This window comes from Metopolophium dirhodum, chromosome 1 (assembly GCF_019925205.1).
Source record: "Metopolophium dirhodum isolate CAU chromosome 1, ASM1992520v1, whole genome shotgun sequence".
NCBI lineage: Eukaryota > Metazoa > Arthropoda > Insecta > Hemiptera > Aphididae > Metopolophium > Metopolophium dirhodum.
Genome location: NC_083560.1, coordinates 40,266,760 through 40,282,181, shown reverse-complemented (window position 1 = coordinate 40,282,181; position 15,422 = coordinate 40,266,760). Strand labels below are relative to the sequence as shown.

General features: G+C 27.2%; 1 long non-coding RNA gene across 6 annotated transcripts; it reads right to left on the bottom strand.

Annotated features, from left to right (window-relative positions):
• Nucleotides 1-271: 271 nt before the first annotated feature.
• Nucleotides 272-4,620, bottom strand: LOC132935367 (uncharacterized). 6 transcript variants are annotated; one of them, XR_009663228.1, is made up of 9 exons: nucleotides 4,515-4,620; nucleotides 2,923-3,007; nucleotides 2,622-2,846; nucleotides 2,375-2,545; nucleotides 2,209-2,303; nucleotides 1,180-1,344; nucleotides 937-1,092; nucleotides 648-882; nucleotides 272-568 (listed from the first exon to the last, which is right to left on the bottom strand). It is a non-coding gene; the product is annotated as an uncharacterized LOC132935367 (long non-coding RNA). The 6 variants fall into 6 exon arrangements; XR_009663232.1 differs by having other exon boundaries at nucleotides 937-1,110; nucleotides 2,209-2,545; XR_009663227.1 differs by having other exon boundaries at nucleotides 2,209-2,545.
• Between the last annotated feature and the right edge of the window lie 10,802 nt (nucleotides 4,621-15,422).

Genomic DNA, 15,422 nt, shown 5'->3' with positions numbered 1-15,422 from the left:
ATTTAAACTTAATGCCTCATGATTTTAAATAAAGTTGCTTATGTGTTATGAAGCATAGACCATAGTTTTTTTCTTGATCTACAGCTTACTGACTTTTTACATTTTATTATGTACTACTATTTAAGAATATGTATTGAAGTATATAGCAAAGTATTTTTGAGAAAAAAACTATTATTTACAGTTATGAAAAAACCTACTGAATATAACTGTATTTGTTTATCTTGAATGCAATAATTGATTTAAATTATAAAAAACACTTTTTATTGAACATTCACAAAAAAAAACAAAAAAATATATAAAAAAATACATGTTTAATCATAAGTTAGTCATATGTGTGTATTATTACAAACAATAATAAGACTATTATTAACGTAAATAAGATATAAAATGTGGTGGCCCAAAAATGACTACTCAACTAAACACACAGAAGTCAATGTTCCTTCTTGTCAATGTTTCCATGGACCAGGTATTAGTGTTCGGTTGTACACTTTTATAGTATTAACAAATTCTTCAGATTTCTTCGTCTCTCCGTCAATCACATACAATAAAACATCTCATTTGACTAATCCTATATAAAAATGTTAATCAAATTCAATATTTTTTTACAGAGATTAATAATAAAAAACAATAGTTATAATTATACTCACCAGGTATGTATCGTGAAAATTTATTAGCAATAAAAGACCATAATCCATCATAAGTCATCAGGCCTCAATACTGTTAAGAAATGTTGATCCATCACTAACACTAATAGCATACATAACACCTTCCAAAACTTCTATATTAACACCTTTGTGATATATAGACAGTTCTTCAACTAGGTAGTTCATGTGTGGGATCATAAAGTTTGCCAGACTTCTAATGTCTTGAAAACGCTCGTATCTATAAAATTAAATGTTTTACAATTTTAAATAAAAAAATTAAATATATATTTACTTCATATAAACGATTATTGAGTATACCCATCGCAAATCACTTCTGTAGTTGTACTAGCTACCCATTTCTAAACAGTGACATCAAAACCTCAACACCGAATCGTTTTTGAAATAGCGAAATGCTGAACTGAATTCTTCAAAAGAAATTGTAAAGTTTCTAGTACAAAATCATTAACTAAATAAATTATAATAATAATAAACAAAATATATGAATTCATAATGAAGAAATATTTATAATAATTACGTTTACATATAAAATTATTTTTCAGAAGTGGTTCTTGAACCACAATATTTACTATATATTGGTCGTTGATGCTAATAATGGCAAACGCACGAGTTCCTTTATACTGGCAGTACATTTTTCTCCAATCCAAAATATTTTGACCCATTTAATAACACATTCAATGACCTACAACAAAAAATAAATTTAATTAAATTAAAATATGATTAACATTAACTGTTATAGCTATATCTGTAAAGTCTAGTTTCCTACAACTGTGTAATATCTATTATTATCCCTGCAACACACCTCCTCGGCTGTCAAACCCAGTGGCTGTCGATATTTATACCTAACTCTATACAGTTAAGGAGTAGTTGGTTGGCTATTCCCACTACACGAACCGGTCCTTAGATCCGGGTTGTTGAATTGATATAAATAAAGTTTTCTGAGTTATATTTTACAGGTCCTAGAAACTTATGACCTGCGTTCATAAACTAACACAATTAACACGATATAGCAACGAATACAATGTTTTATTCAAGACTAAAATAATTATAATATTATAACCAATAAAATACACTATCACCTGAGTAACCCTGTTCTTAAGGGTAGTATATTGAAGATGACAGGAGTAGCGGAGTACGAGTTGAACAATACTGAATTATTATAATTTAACTATTAGGTACGTTATTATATACTTAAAGTTAATCAATTAATTACGTTTAATAATATTATAAATATGACTATAGTAGACTGATGTATAGTCTCTATTTCACGGTTCAAAACTCGACTGGCTGCTATGCCTATAATATATATGCTCGTACTCTACGTTCCTGTTTTCTGTTTACCTAAGCAAATTCGCCGAGTGCGACATAAATGACGAGTCAGTAAACTGCGAATCGTTACATCCCCATTACACCCATCTACTTATTTTTGTTATTTTATAAAACATACAATTCCAGTAAAGCCACTTTAAGTTGCAACTGTACATATATAATACAACATTAAAATACAAGTACCTAAACATTTATAATACATTTTTTGTCAACTTACTTTCTCCTCAGATGGAACATCAATGTCATTATAGGAAACAATCTCAACACATTTTACAAGATAATGATAAGAACTCATCACCTTTAACCATTAATCTGAAAATATTAATCATTATTTATGTATATATCAGGATGTAAAGAATTAAGTTCTATATTATATATCATACAAAAACTGTTTATTGATGAATGCTTCAAAACTTGAGAGAACTCCGTACAACTATGTAAGTTGGCAAATGATTTTATAGAAAGATAATTAGAAGTATCCATTTGTGTTAGTAGAATCTCTGCACATATATTGTATAGTCCCACTTTAAATGATATATAGCCGGTAACAAAACCTTGAGAAGGTAATAATAAATAATTTAAATAATTTTGATAGAAGTCTATAACAATTAAAATAGTTATTAATTATACCTGTATATTTTCATTGGTGACCAGTTTGCCAGTGTAATAAATAATCTAAAAATAGTAGTAAAACTGTAGAACCCAACTCAAATTAACAAGATTTGTTGCTCTTCTCAAAACTGTTAAAAACAGCTCAGAAATAGGTATGGACTAGCTGCTACTATAACTTTTTTATGACCTTATAATATTGATTCACTCTCAGTTACCAATCAAATAAAGCATGAATTTCTATTTCTAAAAACAAAAATAATATTATTATGTTATTAATTTTTATTTTACAAGCAAATAAAATCACTTTCAATATACTTACCGAGATTGTGAGTCTTCAAGTAGTCGTCTAACAGAGTGGGAGTGTATTTAGAATATAACATTTATTCATTCAGATCCGTTGGTTTCTAAAAAATTAAAAATGATAATTCATTTCTTTTTTAACATTATAAATTTATAAATAAGTAAATTTTACTTATAAAAAGTAACCTACATACCTAATGTATATTTAATTAAAACTAAATTTGGCATGAGAAAAGAAATGATGAATATGATTGATATAGTTTGTAGAAAGCTCTTGGGTATATTCTGTAATAATTGTAAAATAGAATTTTAAAAAAAAACTATTAAACATATAAATTCCAAAGATAATAAACTTAAGATTATAACCAATGTATAGAAATAGTTAGGTATTTGTTTTATTTACATAATATTGTTATTGGCCTTACCAACATTAGTATTAATAAAATTACATTATTAAAGGTAATATTTCTTGTTTAAATATCATTAAATAATAATAAAAATAAAAAAAACCTATATTAGGTAGGTACTTATATTAGATAAGTTATTTACGAGTTTATTTATGTTTTTAATTTAGTTGCTTATTTATACACCCAATGTATTGTCATACATAATTAACCTTATTTTAAACATACAGTAATATTCATTACATTTTAATAAAATTGTTTAAAAATCTATGAGGCCATTTCTTTTTTAACATTATAAATTTATAAATAAGTAAATTTTACTATTCAAAAAAAAGTAACCCACATACCTAATGTATATTTAATTAAAACTAAATTTGGCATGAGAAAAGAATTTATGAATATCATTGATAAAGTTTGTAGAAAGCCCAAGGGTATATGTGATAAATGTAAAATAGAATTTTAAAAAAACTTTTAAACATACAATTTCAACACAAAATTGAATTCCAAAAATAATAAACTTAAGAATACAAACAATATATAGAAATAGTTAGGTATTTGTTTTATTTACATAATATTGTTATTGGCCTTACCTATTTGTTGTTATTATGACAATTTAAGTTGTATACAATATTGGTATTATTAACATTACATATTAAAGCTAATATTTCTCGTTCAAATGTCATCAAATAATAATAATAATTATAATAAACATAATATTAGGTAGGTACCTATTAGATAAGTTATTTATATTTTAAAAATACAATAATATTCATTACATTTCAATAAAGTTGTTAAAAAAATTAATAAGGTGTAGGTAAGTATAATAATATTATATTAATATATCAATAACAAAGGTTTGTTTTGTTATAGACTGATAGCATAGAACAATGTAGAAGTGACATTCGATCATCTGATCAGGTTATTGTTTACCTTTGGTTTGAAGTCTAAAGTCAGCACACCAAACTGAGTTCATACGCTTGTTTACCTAAGTTACGGAAACGTTTAATATTCTCGTGTTATTATAGTTTAGTGTTATAGTCACTAGATTTGCCCAATTTACAGTGTCCTAACCCTAGCTAATACGCAACTAATTAATTCTGACTTCAGTTTATAGGTACTTTTAATAAACAAATTTTTTGAATAAAATAAAATACATATTTTGTTTTTCTTTAGGAAACAAAATAAAATACAAGTAAAAAATACTTACATAAAGTATTACAATAATTGACGATGATAATTAGTGACTAGGTAATGTTGAACAAAACTGCAAAATTCACTTTCACAAGTCATACACTTCATGTATTATTAACATTACATATTAAAGCTAATATTTCTCGTTCAAATGTCATCAAATAATAATAATAATTATAATAAACATAATATTAGGTAGGTACCTATTAGATAAGTTATTTATATTTTAAAAATACAATAATATTCATTACATTTCAATAAAGTTGTTAAAAAAATTAATAAGGTGTAGGTAAGTATAATAATATTATATTAATATATCAATAACAAAGGTTTGTTTTGTTATAGACTGATAGCATAGAACAATGTAGAAGTGACATTCGATCATCTGATCAGGTTATTGTTTACCTTTGGTTTGAAGTCTAAAGTCAGCACACCAAACTGAGTTCATACGCTTGTTTACCTAAGTTACGGAAACGTTTAATATTCTCGTGTTATTATAGTTTAGTGTTATAGTCACTAGATTTGCCCAATTTACAGTGTCCTAACCCTAGCTAATACGCAACTAATTAATTCTGACTTCAGTTTATAGGTACTTTTAATAAACAAATTTTTTGAATAAAATAAAATACATATTTTGTTTTTCTTTAGGAAACAAAATAAAATACAAGTAAAAAATACTTACATAAAGTATTACAATAATTGACGATGATAATTAGTGACTAGGTAATGTTGAACAAAACTGCAAAATTCACTTTCACAAGTCATACACTTCATGTATTTTTGAAATTTGCAATAAAAGTACCTAACATGTAAAAATAATATTAAATATTTTAAAAAAAATAGAATGAGATCTACAGGAAAAAAATTTTATTATACATAGGAGTAAGTTTGACAGGATTAAATGCGTTTTGGTGAACTACAGATGTCTATACTATAAAGTATAATGCATGAACTGCTGCAGTACTATAATTGTATAACTATTTATTTCTTAGGTAACTGAACTTAATTAATTTAAAAAAAACATGTGAGTATAGTAAAAAAAAATTTATTAAAAACAATGAATATTGATAATTTTATAATGTTATCACAAACGAAAAACTGCAGCCAATGAGAGCTCGCGATCTGGTACACCAGGCGCCAGATTCACTGGTACCTACAATAATAGAAAGGGAATATGTTCAAAAATATTTAGATTTGTAAATGATTTAAATAATTTTATTTTTTTTTCTAAATGTAAATAATAGTTTTGTGATTTCTTATGAATATGGATATCGACTAACTAACAATTCTAGTCATCAACTTATTTTATTTTACTTGTATAGTAAATATATAATAATTTATAGTTTAGTAATAATTTATGTAATATATATGTAATTTATAAAAATTGCGATGCGCAAATCACAAAATATACTGGAAAACACCAAATGCCTATTTTAACAATAGCGGTGTTCCTCTGCCGTTCAATAGGTTAAAAGTGGGTCACTGAAATAGATGGTGTTAAATTTTAATTCAATGATAATATACCTGACATCATTGTATAAGAAAAACGATTCTCAGCGAAAACGGTCAGTCATCTTATAATATTACGAAGCATATTCGATGATATTACTGTGAATAAAGTTATTTATATATAACCTATTTACGTGGAAAAAATTTTCAATTCTTAGATATAATATTGAATATTGTATACATTTTTTACTACAAAATAATTGTTAAATTTTAAATTTGATAAATTTTGCCAAAATTCTACTTAAAATACTTATAAGAAAAAATTGTGCATTTGTATTTTTAATATTTTTCAACTTCTATCGTAACAATATATCAGGAGCCTTGTATTAAACTTTCACGCATTATTACCCAACAAATAAAATTTTATTGACAACTATAGAAAAAAGCTTAAAAAATTTAAAACTGACAATGTCCGTAAACAGCTCAAAAAGAGGCAATATATTTTCAAAATTATATGGTGTTTAGGAAACGAAAATATAAACATTCAGTGAAATTTTTATGTACCTATCAAAAGGTAATCGTTTTTAAATTACAACAAAATAACAAAATCGCTACATGAGAAATCCAGTGAATATCCAATCTTGTAAAAATATAAAATGCAAACGCTAATAAAAATTTAATTGGATTTGCTTATAGATATTTTTTTTGTGGATAAAGATAGACAATCTTATGAGGAATGTTGTCTTACATTTTCTAATTTTAGATTTAAATAGAAAAATTTTAATGAATTTGTAACTTAAAATAATTTGCAAATTTTCGTGAAATTTACGTATTATGTCAATAGTTGAACTTTAAATTCTTAGGTATAAAAAAAATGTGACTGGATTTTTAATTTTTTTCATCTGTGTTTGAAACAATATACTTGGAGCCTTCTATTAAATTTTCACGTTTTTTAACCATAAAATAAAATGTTATTGATATTTATAGAAAAAGAAGCTGGGTAAGTGGATGTTGCTTTGCTGTACAGTAGGTGCCTACAGGCTACAACGTCCATGTTTTGAGGACTTAGCTTTGTAACTTGTATGTTGGTTGTTAACATACTTCTGGGACGTAGCAGAGTAAATCTTGTTCTGTAATGATTTCCATAATGTTTCTCTTATAACATCAAATGTTTTTTGAACCCGGATATGTAAAGTAAACATTTTTATCTAATCTTTAAATAAACTTTGGTAGGAATTTTATCAATATAAATGTAAATAGTTTCATTCGTGTGTTTAATACTGTTTCAAAATTATTTATAATTGATTTCGGTATTATTATTCAAAATAATTATCGCATTGAGTCGACTACTATTTAATAGGAGTTTTATCATGTTCAATTGTTTATTTAGGTCTTAAGTAGGTTCGTTAATACGTTATATTATATTATATACTTGTTAAACTATCAATAGCTATGTATCGAAATATCGATTTACCTACTATGATTTATGGTTAGCTCAACTTCATGGCGTGTAGTAATTATTTATGTATCAGTTATACATAATATAATACATATTCGGTATTTATAATTATTTTTTATAATAATTATTGGCCACTATAAAGCTGGTGTATTGATTTTGTGTTGTGAATTATTATGATAATACATCTGAAAATATTAAGCAATTTTTAATGATTGAAAATTGCATTTAATAAACAATTCTTACCAAAACCATCAATTTCAACTCAAAACAGATTTAAAAAGTGGGTAAGTGGATGTCGCTCTGCTGTACAGTAGGTTGCAAGTGGGTCACTGTAATGGATGGTGTTAAATTTGAATTCAATGATATCATTGTATAAAAAACGATTCTGAGCGAAAACGGTCAGTCAGCCTATGATATTACCAAGTATATTTGATGATATTATTGTGAATGAAGTAATTTATATATAACCTATTTAATTGAAGCCTTGTTTTAAATTTTCAATCATTAACTATAAAAGTTGAACATTTTATAAATTTTCAACTACAAAATAATTATTAAATTATAAATTTGATAAATTTTGTCAACATTTGAACTTTAAATGCTTATAAAAAAAAATTGTGACAATGGATTTTTAATATTTTTCAACTGCTATTAGAACGATATATCAGGAGCCTTATATTAAATTTTCACGCTTTTTTACCCAGCAAATACAATTTTATGGATATTCATAGAAAAAAATACTAAAAAAATTGAAAACAGCTCAAAAAAAGTTAAATTATTTTATAAATTTTATCGTGTATAGAAAATGCTAATATAAACATTCAGTGAAATTTTCAAGTACCTACAGTCATTCGTTTTTTAATTACAACAAAATAAGAAAATCGTTACATAAGATATCGAGTGAATATCAAATGTTGTAAAAATATGAATTTCAAACGCTCATAAAAATTTAATTTGACTTTCTTGTAGACATTTTTTTTTTGATAAAGGTAGACAAACTTATGAGGAATCTTGTATTACATTTTCAAATCTTAGATTTAAAAACAAAATTTTTTATGAATTTCTAACTCAAAATAATTTGCAATTTTTCGTCATTATTACGTATTTTGTCAATATTTGAACTTTAAATGCTTATAAAAAAAATTGTTTAGAGATTTTTAATTTTTTTCATCTGCCTTTGAAACAATAACCTAAGAACCTTCTATTCGAATGTTGTGATCTACACTATTTATATAAGATAAGTAGCGACTGGCTAGCCGTTCACCGACAAAAATGTGAGTTATTATCTATCATTAGTATTAGGTATTACGTATTTGTTGGGCCAAAAACTATTCAACATATTATACGTATACGGATAGCTGCATATATATATACATACATTTATTCTGTTAGGCCAAAAGGGCCGCAAATTTTGTATTTATAACCTGTGGATTGTTTTAATAGTGTCATAAATGTATTCTGTTCGATGCATTATTATTGCATCGTTACCGTCGCGTTGCTATGAATTATTAAAACTTGTGTATTAAAACAGCAACTCAAAACACAACCCTTTGTTACCATTTATTACTAGAGTTACATTTTTTGCCCTGCAATTACCGGTTACAATAATAAAAATCGTTGAAAATAGTGGCCCGATCACCGGGCGTATATCGATTGCGCCGAAATTACCTTTTTACCTGTGAAAAATCTATTGATTCCGCCGGCTATTGACTCCGCCGAACTTTTTTATATATTAATTCCGCCGGCTATCGACTCCGCCGAAGTTTTTTATTAATTGATTCCGCCGGTTAATATTTGTAAATTATTTATTTTAATAAAAACAAAATATAAAAGACTTAAATTAATATAGATAATTATATTGATGAAACATCAAAATTTAATCCGAAAATATGGGCTTCCTCTTCAATTTCTTCCGAACGAACAACAAACAGTTGCGAATCGTTTCATTCGAAACTTAATACCCAATTCAATAAAGCACATCGTAATATATTTTTGTTTTCGCATGTATTAAATTTAAAAATTCAAACTGATACATATATAATAATAAGAGGGCTCGATAATACTAAAATAAGTAAAAATAAAATGTATGAAAAAAAAAAATATATATTGAAGACTATTTAAATAAAAAAATTGATAGATTTAAATATATAAAACTGGCATCTAAGCACTATTCTGAAAAATAAATCAATTAATATTATTATTACATTTTAACTATTAATACTATTATTTATTTTATTTTTTCTAAATAATTTTTGCTGTATTATTCATATATTATTATTACTATTATTTATTTTATTTTTTCTAAATAATTTTTGCTGTATTATTCATATATTATTATTTACTATTATTTATTTTATTTGTACTACAATATTTTTGCTTTTTTGACGTTAACTAAATAAATTGTATAACATTATTTTACTATTTTAATACATTTTACTTACAAAAATGTTTGAATTATTTTTTGAAATGTTTTTTTGAAAAGTATTTAAACTTAAAATAAATTATAGTTAGGTTTTAATTAATTAACTATTGATTAAACTTAAAAAAATTGATAAACTATTGATTAAAAAATATACAGTCAGCGGAATCAACATAAACAAATTTCCGGCAAAATTGATAGCCGGCGGAATCAATAAATAAAAAAGTTCGGCGGAATCGATAGCCGGCGGAATCAATAATTAAAAAAGCTCGGCGGAATCGATAGCCGGCGGAATTGATATTAAAACGGCGGAATTGATAAAACCCCCGATCACCGGGTCTCCCTGTTATCAATGTAAGACTGTAGTTGCCCAATTACCGTATACCGTCTTGAAAAAAGGTTAATTGTGGCCCAATTCCCGGGCGCCCAAATACACAGGTCGGTCGGTGTGTGACATAGCGCACGAAGTACATAATAGGTGACCTGGCGCACGAATTATCATTGTCCGTTCCCGGCCCAAACATATTGCTTAAGAAATTTAAACAATTTTATACACATTGCCGCTAACATATATACAAAAAATCAGTTTATACACTGTACAAAAAAAAAACTAGGTAAGCACATACTAATATTATATTATATTACGAATAAATTCTCTTTTGCTACCCAGCATTTTTTTTTTAAACAGACGTATTTCAACAAGTTAAGAACAGTGGGTTAAAAGAAATGCGGAAATCATTATTTTGGAAGTTATATCCTTCCAAAGTTTGCGATATCACTTTTATATAAATGCGCACAACACTGAACTTTACTGCCACGCGCAGCACCTATAACGAATTTTAACGAATTGTGAATGGAGTGCAAAAACCATAGTGAAATTAGATACAATTCGCACAATTGGCGAGTCGCATCTTATATCTACAACACATTAAATTGGGATATTTAAAAATAAATAAACACATTTTTGACATTAATATCAAAATATTATTTATTTACACTACGTACCTAATCAGTAATAGGTATCACTATGGCTATTTTGTTTTAACGTACCTATGTAGTTAAGCATGCAAAAACGACGGCGAAGTCAGAATTTTGAGGTCGGACTTAATTTTAAAGTTATAGCTAATTGAAATATAATATAGTATTTTGAGTATTTTCATATACACCCAAGTCGGACACTTGGACAATTAAAATCGAAAACATCCCTTGACTTGTTAGGTAAAACCACATTGGGTGATCTCCATATGGGTCTCGGACTTCAAATAGTTAAAACTTCAAAACTTAGTCCGACCTCCAGGTTCTTACAATCTTACTTTACCATCGTTTTCAACATGCTCAACTACATACGTTAAAACAAAAAAAATAGGGGTTCCACGATAAAAATGGACATCAAAAAGATTCTACGAATAAAAAAGTTTAAGAAATGCTGCACTAGACGATTATAATTGCACTCGTCCCTATCATCAGAAACGCGGAGATTATTCGGGCGAAATAAAATACGTTTAAATTCGATCATTAATCGCCTAGTGTGAGTATGTGTGTAAGCCATTTAATAAATTATTACGTTTAGCACGTTCGATAACGACGATAACGAGTGCGAGTTGAACGCGACAACCGCCACCACTACATAATTGTATGTGTGGGCAATAAAGTATTAAGTCCATTTTCATAATATGATATAAATTTGAAATTTATAATAATGTTTTATTTATTTGATGATACTATTTTTATGAAAAACAAAAATGAGTCGTCACATTGTTGCCCCTCTCAACTTGCGCCCTAGCCCCCTTCATCCGATGTATAAGATGTATTATATTATAGGTATATTAAAATTAATGTGCCATTTCATTAATTATTACTTATTAGTAAGTAAACTACTATAAATTGTAGTTGAATCGTCATAAAATAACGTTGTTGAAAATCATCCTGAGTCCTGACCAATTAAAATTATTTACGAGTACCTACTGATGTACTTATATAATATATAAATAATATACTAATATATCAATGTTTGGACGGCTCTCGTCTATCGCCATATCCAGCGATAAAGTCGGAAGATTACCTACATGGCTATATATATACTTAGAACAAACATTTTCCCCTCGATGTCGACTCAGTAAATAATATTTTACTCTTTGCTCAAGTGACAAAATATCGTGAACAAAATGCACGTTAGTAACCGGTCATAAACCACTTTATCGATCATATTCTGGGGGAAAAAAAGTTATGCCGATGTACGCGGCAAACAGACTCCAAAGGTGAGCATATAGACATTAGCCGCACAGGTACCTTTTTGACTTTAATATTGTTTTCGACGTTGTCGTTAAGTCCGAGCAAAACCCGGCGGATTTCCTATCGCGAATAAAGATAGAACATTTCTATACGTTGCCCAAACAAGAATGTTTGAAATTTATATAATATGATAAAATATTGATCGTTTATAGAATTAATTGGAATGAGATGGGAACACCAACGCGCGTCGATAACAGTATAACACACTATCCGCTATGGTGTGTAATAAAAACCATCATTATATTATACCGATAACTGGCTGACCGACACACATAAGTTCAATAATCTTTTATTGACAAGACTGACTCGTTTCTCGTGTTGTGGGTAAGTCGTTACCTAGTCAAGTTAGAGGTACACTATCGAAAAATGTAGAGCGGCATTACTGCGAGAATTTCTAGAAAGACTATAGCTAGAAAAATGTGTTCAAAACTACTTTACTGACAAAATTGGATAATACAATTTTATCAATAAAAAATTATATGGTATATATATAATATAATATGGCAATCGCCAATCACGACCATCTAAATTAAACATATTTTATGGGTGAAAAATTAAAATTTTTTCAAAGCATTCAAACACTTATACCATTACTCCTAATCTGTCAACATACCAATAATTTTCGCAACATCGCAATTTGTACGCACAGTCTTACATAATATTATATCTTACCCGACTTACCCGACTTACCATAAATGTACGTTATATTTTCGCGTTAATACATGCACAAACGTATTATGAAAAAGGTAAAACACACGCAAATGCGCAATCGTAAACATTTCAAATAATATTTTATGCTGTTATTAATTTGTACTAAAATAAACGCAAATATGGAAAAAAAATGTATAATACTTGAAACTGAGCTGAAACATGTATGGCATTTTGGTATTTAATTGAACTAAAAAATAAAGTTAAAAAAATATATTCGAAAGTATATACTAAGATACTATATTTTAATTATCGGAATATTAGAGCATTAAAGATTAAAATATGTGCACCGTTGTCGTTAAATTAATAGTCAGCTGCTAAGAAACAATAAATACCTACCAATATAAAAAATTTAATAATATTGGGTTATATTCAATATAATTATTCAAATATGCAACTTAAGAAAAAAAGGTGGGTAAGTGGATGTCGCTCTGCTGTACAGTAGGTTAAAAGTGGGTCACTGTAATGGATGATGTTAAATTTAAATTCAATGATATAATATCATATAATATCGTAGTATAAGAAAAACGAATCTGAGCGAAAACGGTCAGTCAGCCCATGATATTACCAAGTATATTTGATGATATTATTGTGAATAAAGTAATTTATATATTTACCTATTTACGTGGACCCTTGTTTTCAATTTTCAATCCTTAGCTATAAAAGTTGAACATTTTATAAATTTGATAAATTTTGTCAAAATTTGAACTTTAAATGCTTATAAAAAAAAATTGTGACAATGGATTTTTAATATTTTTCAACTGCTATTAGAACGATATATCAGGAGCCTTATATTAAATTTTCACACTTTTTACCTAACAAATAAAATTTTATTGATATTTATAGAAAAAAAACTAAAAAAATTGAAAACTGACAATGTCCGTAAACAGCTCAAAAAGAGTTAAATTGTTTTCAAAATTTTATCGTGTATAGAAAATTCTAATACAAACATTCAGTGAAATTTTGAAGTATTTACAGTCATACGTTTTTAATTACAACAAAATAAGAAAATCGTTACATGTGATATTGAGTGAATATCAAATGTTGTAAAAATATGAATTTCAAACGCTCATAAAAATTTAATTTGACTTAGTGTAGACATTTTTTTTTTTGATAAAGGTAGACAAACTTATGGATTATCTTGTATTACATTTTCAAATCTTAGATTTAAAAAAAAATTTTATGAATTCTCAATTTAAAATAATTTGCTCATTTTCGTGATTTTTTCGTATTTTGTCAAGATTTAAACTTTAAATGCTTATAAATAAAAACTGTGACTAAGGATTTTAAATTTTTTTCATCCTATAGCATTTGAAACAATAACCTAAGAGCCTTCTATTATATTTTCAAGCTTTTTTACTTAACGGATAAAATTTTATTATTATTTATAGCAAAAAGAACTAAAAAAATTGGAAAATGAAAATGTCCGTAAACAGCTCAAAATAAGTCAAAATATTTGGAAATTACTATAGTGTATATAAAATGCTAATATAAACATTCAGTCAAAATTGCATGTACCTCCGGTCATTTGTTTTAGAGTTGCACCAAATTTTGCGTAAAAATTCCCATTTTTCCTTAATTTATCTTTTGTTTTTCACGTCACTTTTGAAAACTACTGGGAAATGTTTAAATTCAATTCCGTATCAGAAAAGTTACTGTTGAAGAATACCCGATCACTTTTACTGTCCTTAAAGGTGATGACAGACACAAAAAAAAATAAAAAAAAAACACACATCATTGTAAAATAAATATATTAATCACTTCGCTCAGAATCTAAAAATATCAATTTGATTTTTGAAAATATTGAATATGTATAGTATATTAGTATGCGCATGAAAATCAAGAAATATGCACTCTTTTCCTAAAATTGACGAAATATGCAAAATATGTAGGGATTTTTTTAACTCACCATTGGATTTCTATCTCGGTCTGCTATATAAATCTGGAGCTTAAATAATAATATGCAACTCCTACAACTTCCGAGTCCTACTTATATAGTTATATAATACAATATAAGTATTTTTTTTTTAATTGATCATTTAAGCTCGGCAACTATGGCCATTAGCTGTTTGTTTGTTTATTTGTAGGGGAGGATACTGTTGATTTGTAAACACGTGTGTGTAGATATTGGCAGATTTTCAAGAAGGCACCCGTCGTAGGTATCTACCATGCCGGGGTGGGGGATGGCAGCACTTGTTCTCCGGACACCGTGAATTGTCCGAGGCCATGGCCGAGGAATTGAACTCGGGTCGGCTCTCCGTCCCCCTTTTTAAGTATTATTTAATCACTAATAGTAAATATGTATCAAAATAATATTATACAATTTTCAAAATGTAATTCTTCTTTGTTTCATATTAGACCACTCACCACTATTTTGCTATTTTACTTACATCACCTTCGTCCGAAATGTCTTTTTCAATACTTAACAGCATTAATGAATCTAATCTATTGTCTGTCATTGTTGACCTTAAATGGTTTTTGAAAAGTTTAAGTTTACTAAATATCCGTTCATTGGTAGCAACACCTTACATGTGCAGTTAATGCTATTCTAAACAAATACCTACTATTAGCTAATGGTAGGATATGTTATACTTCTG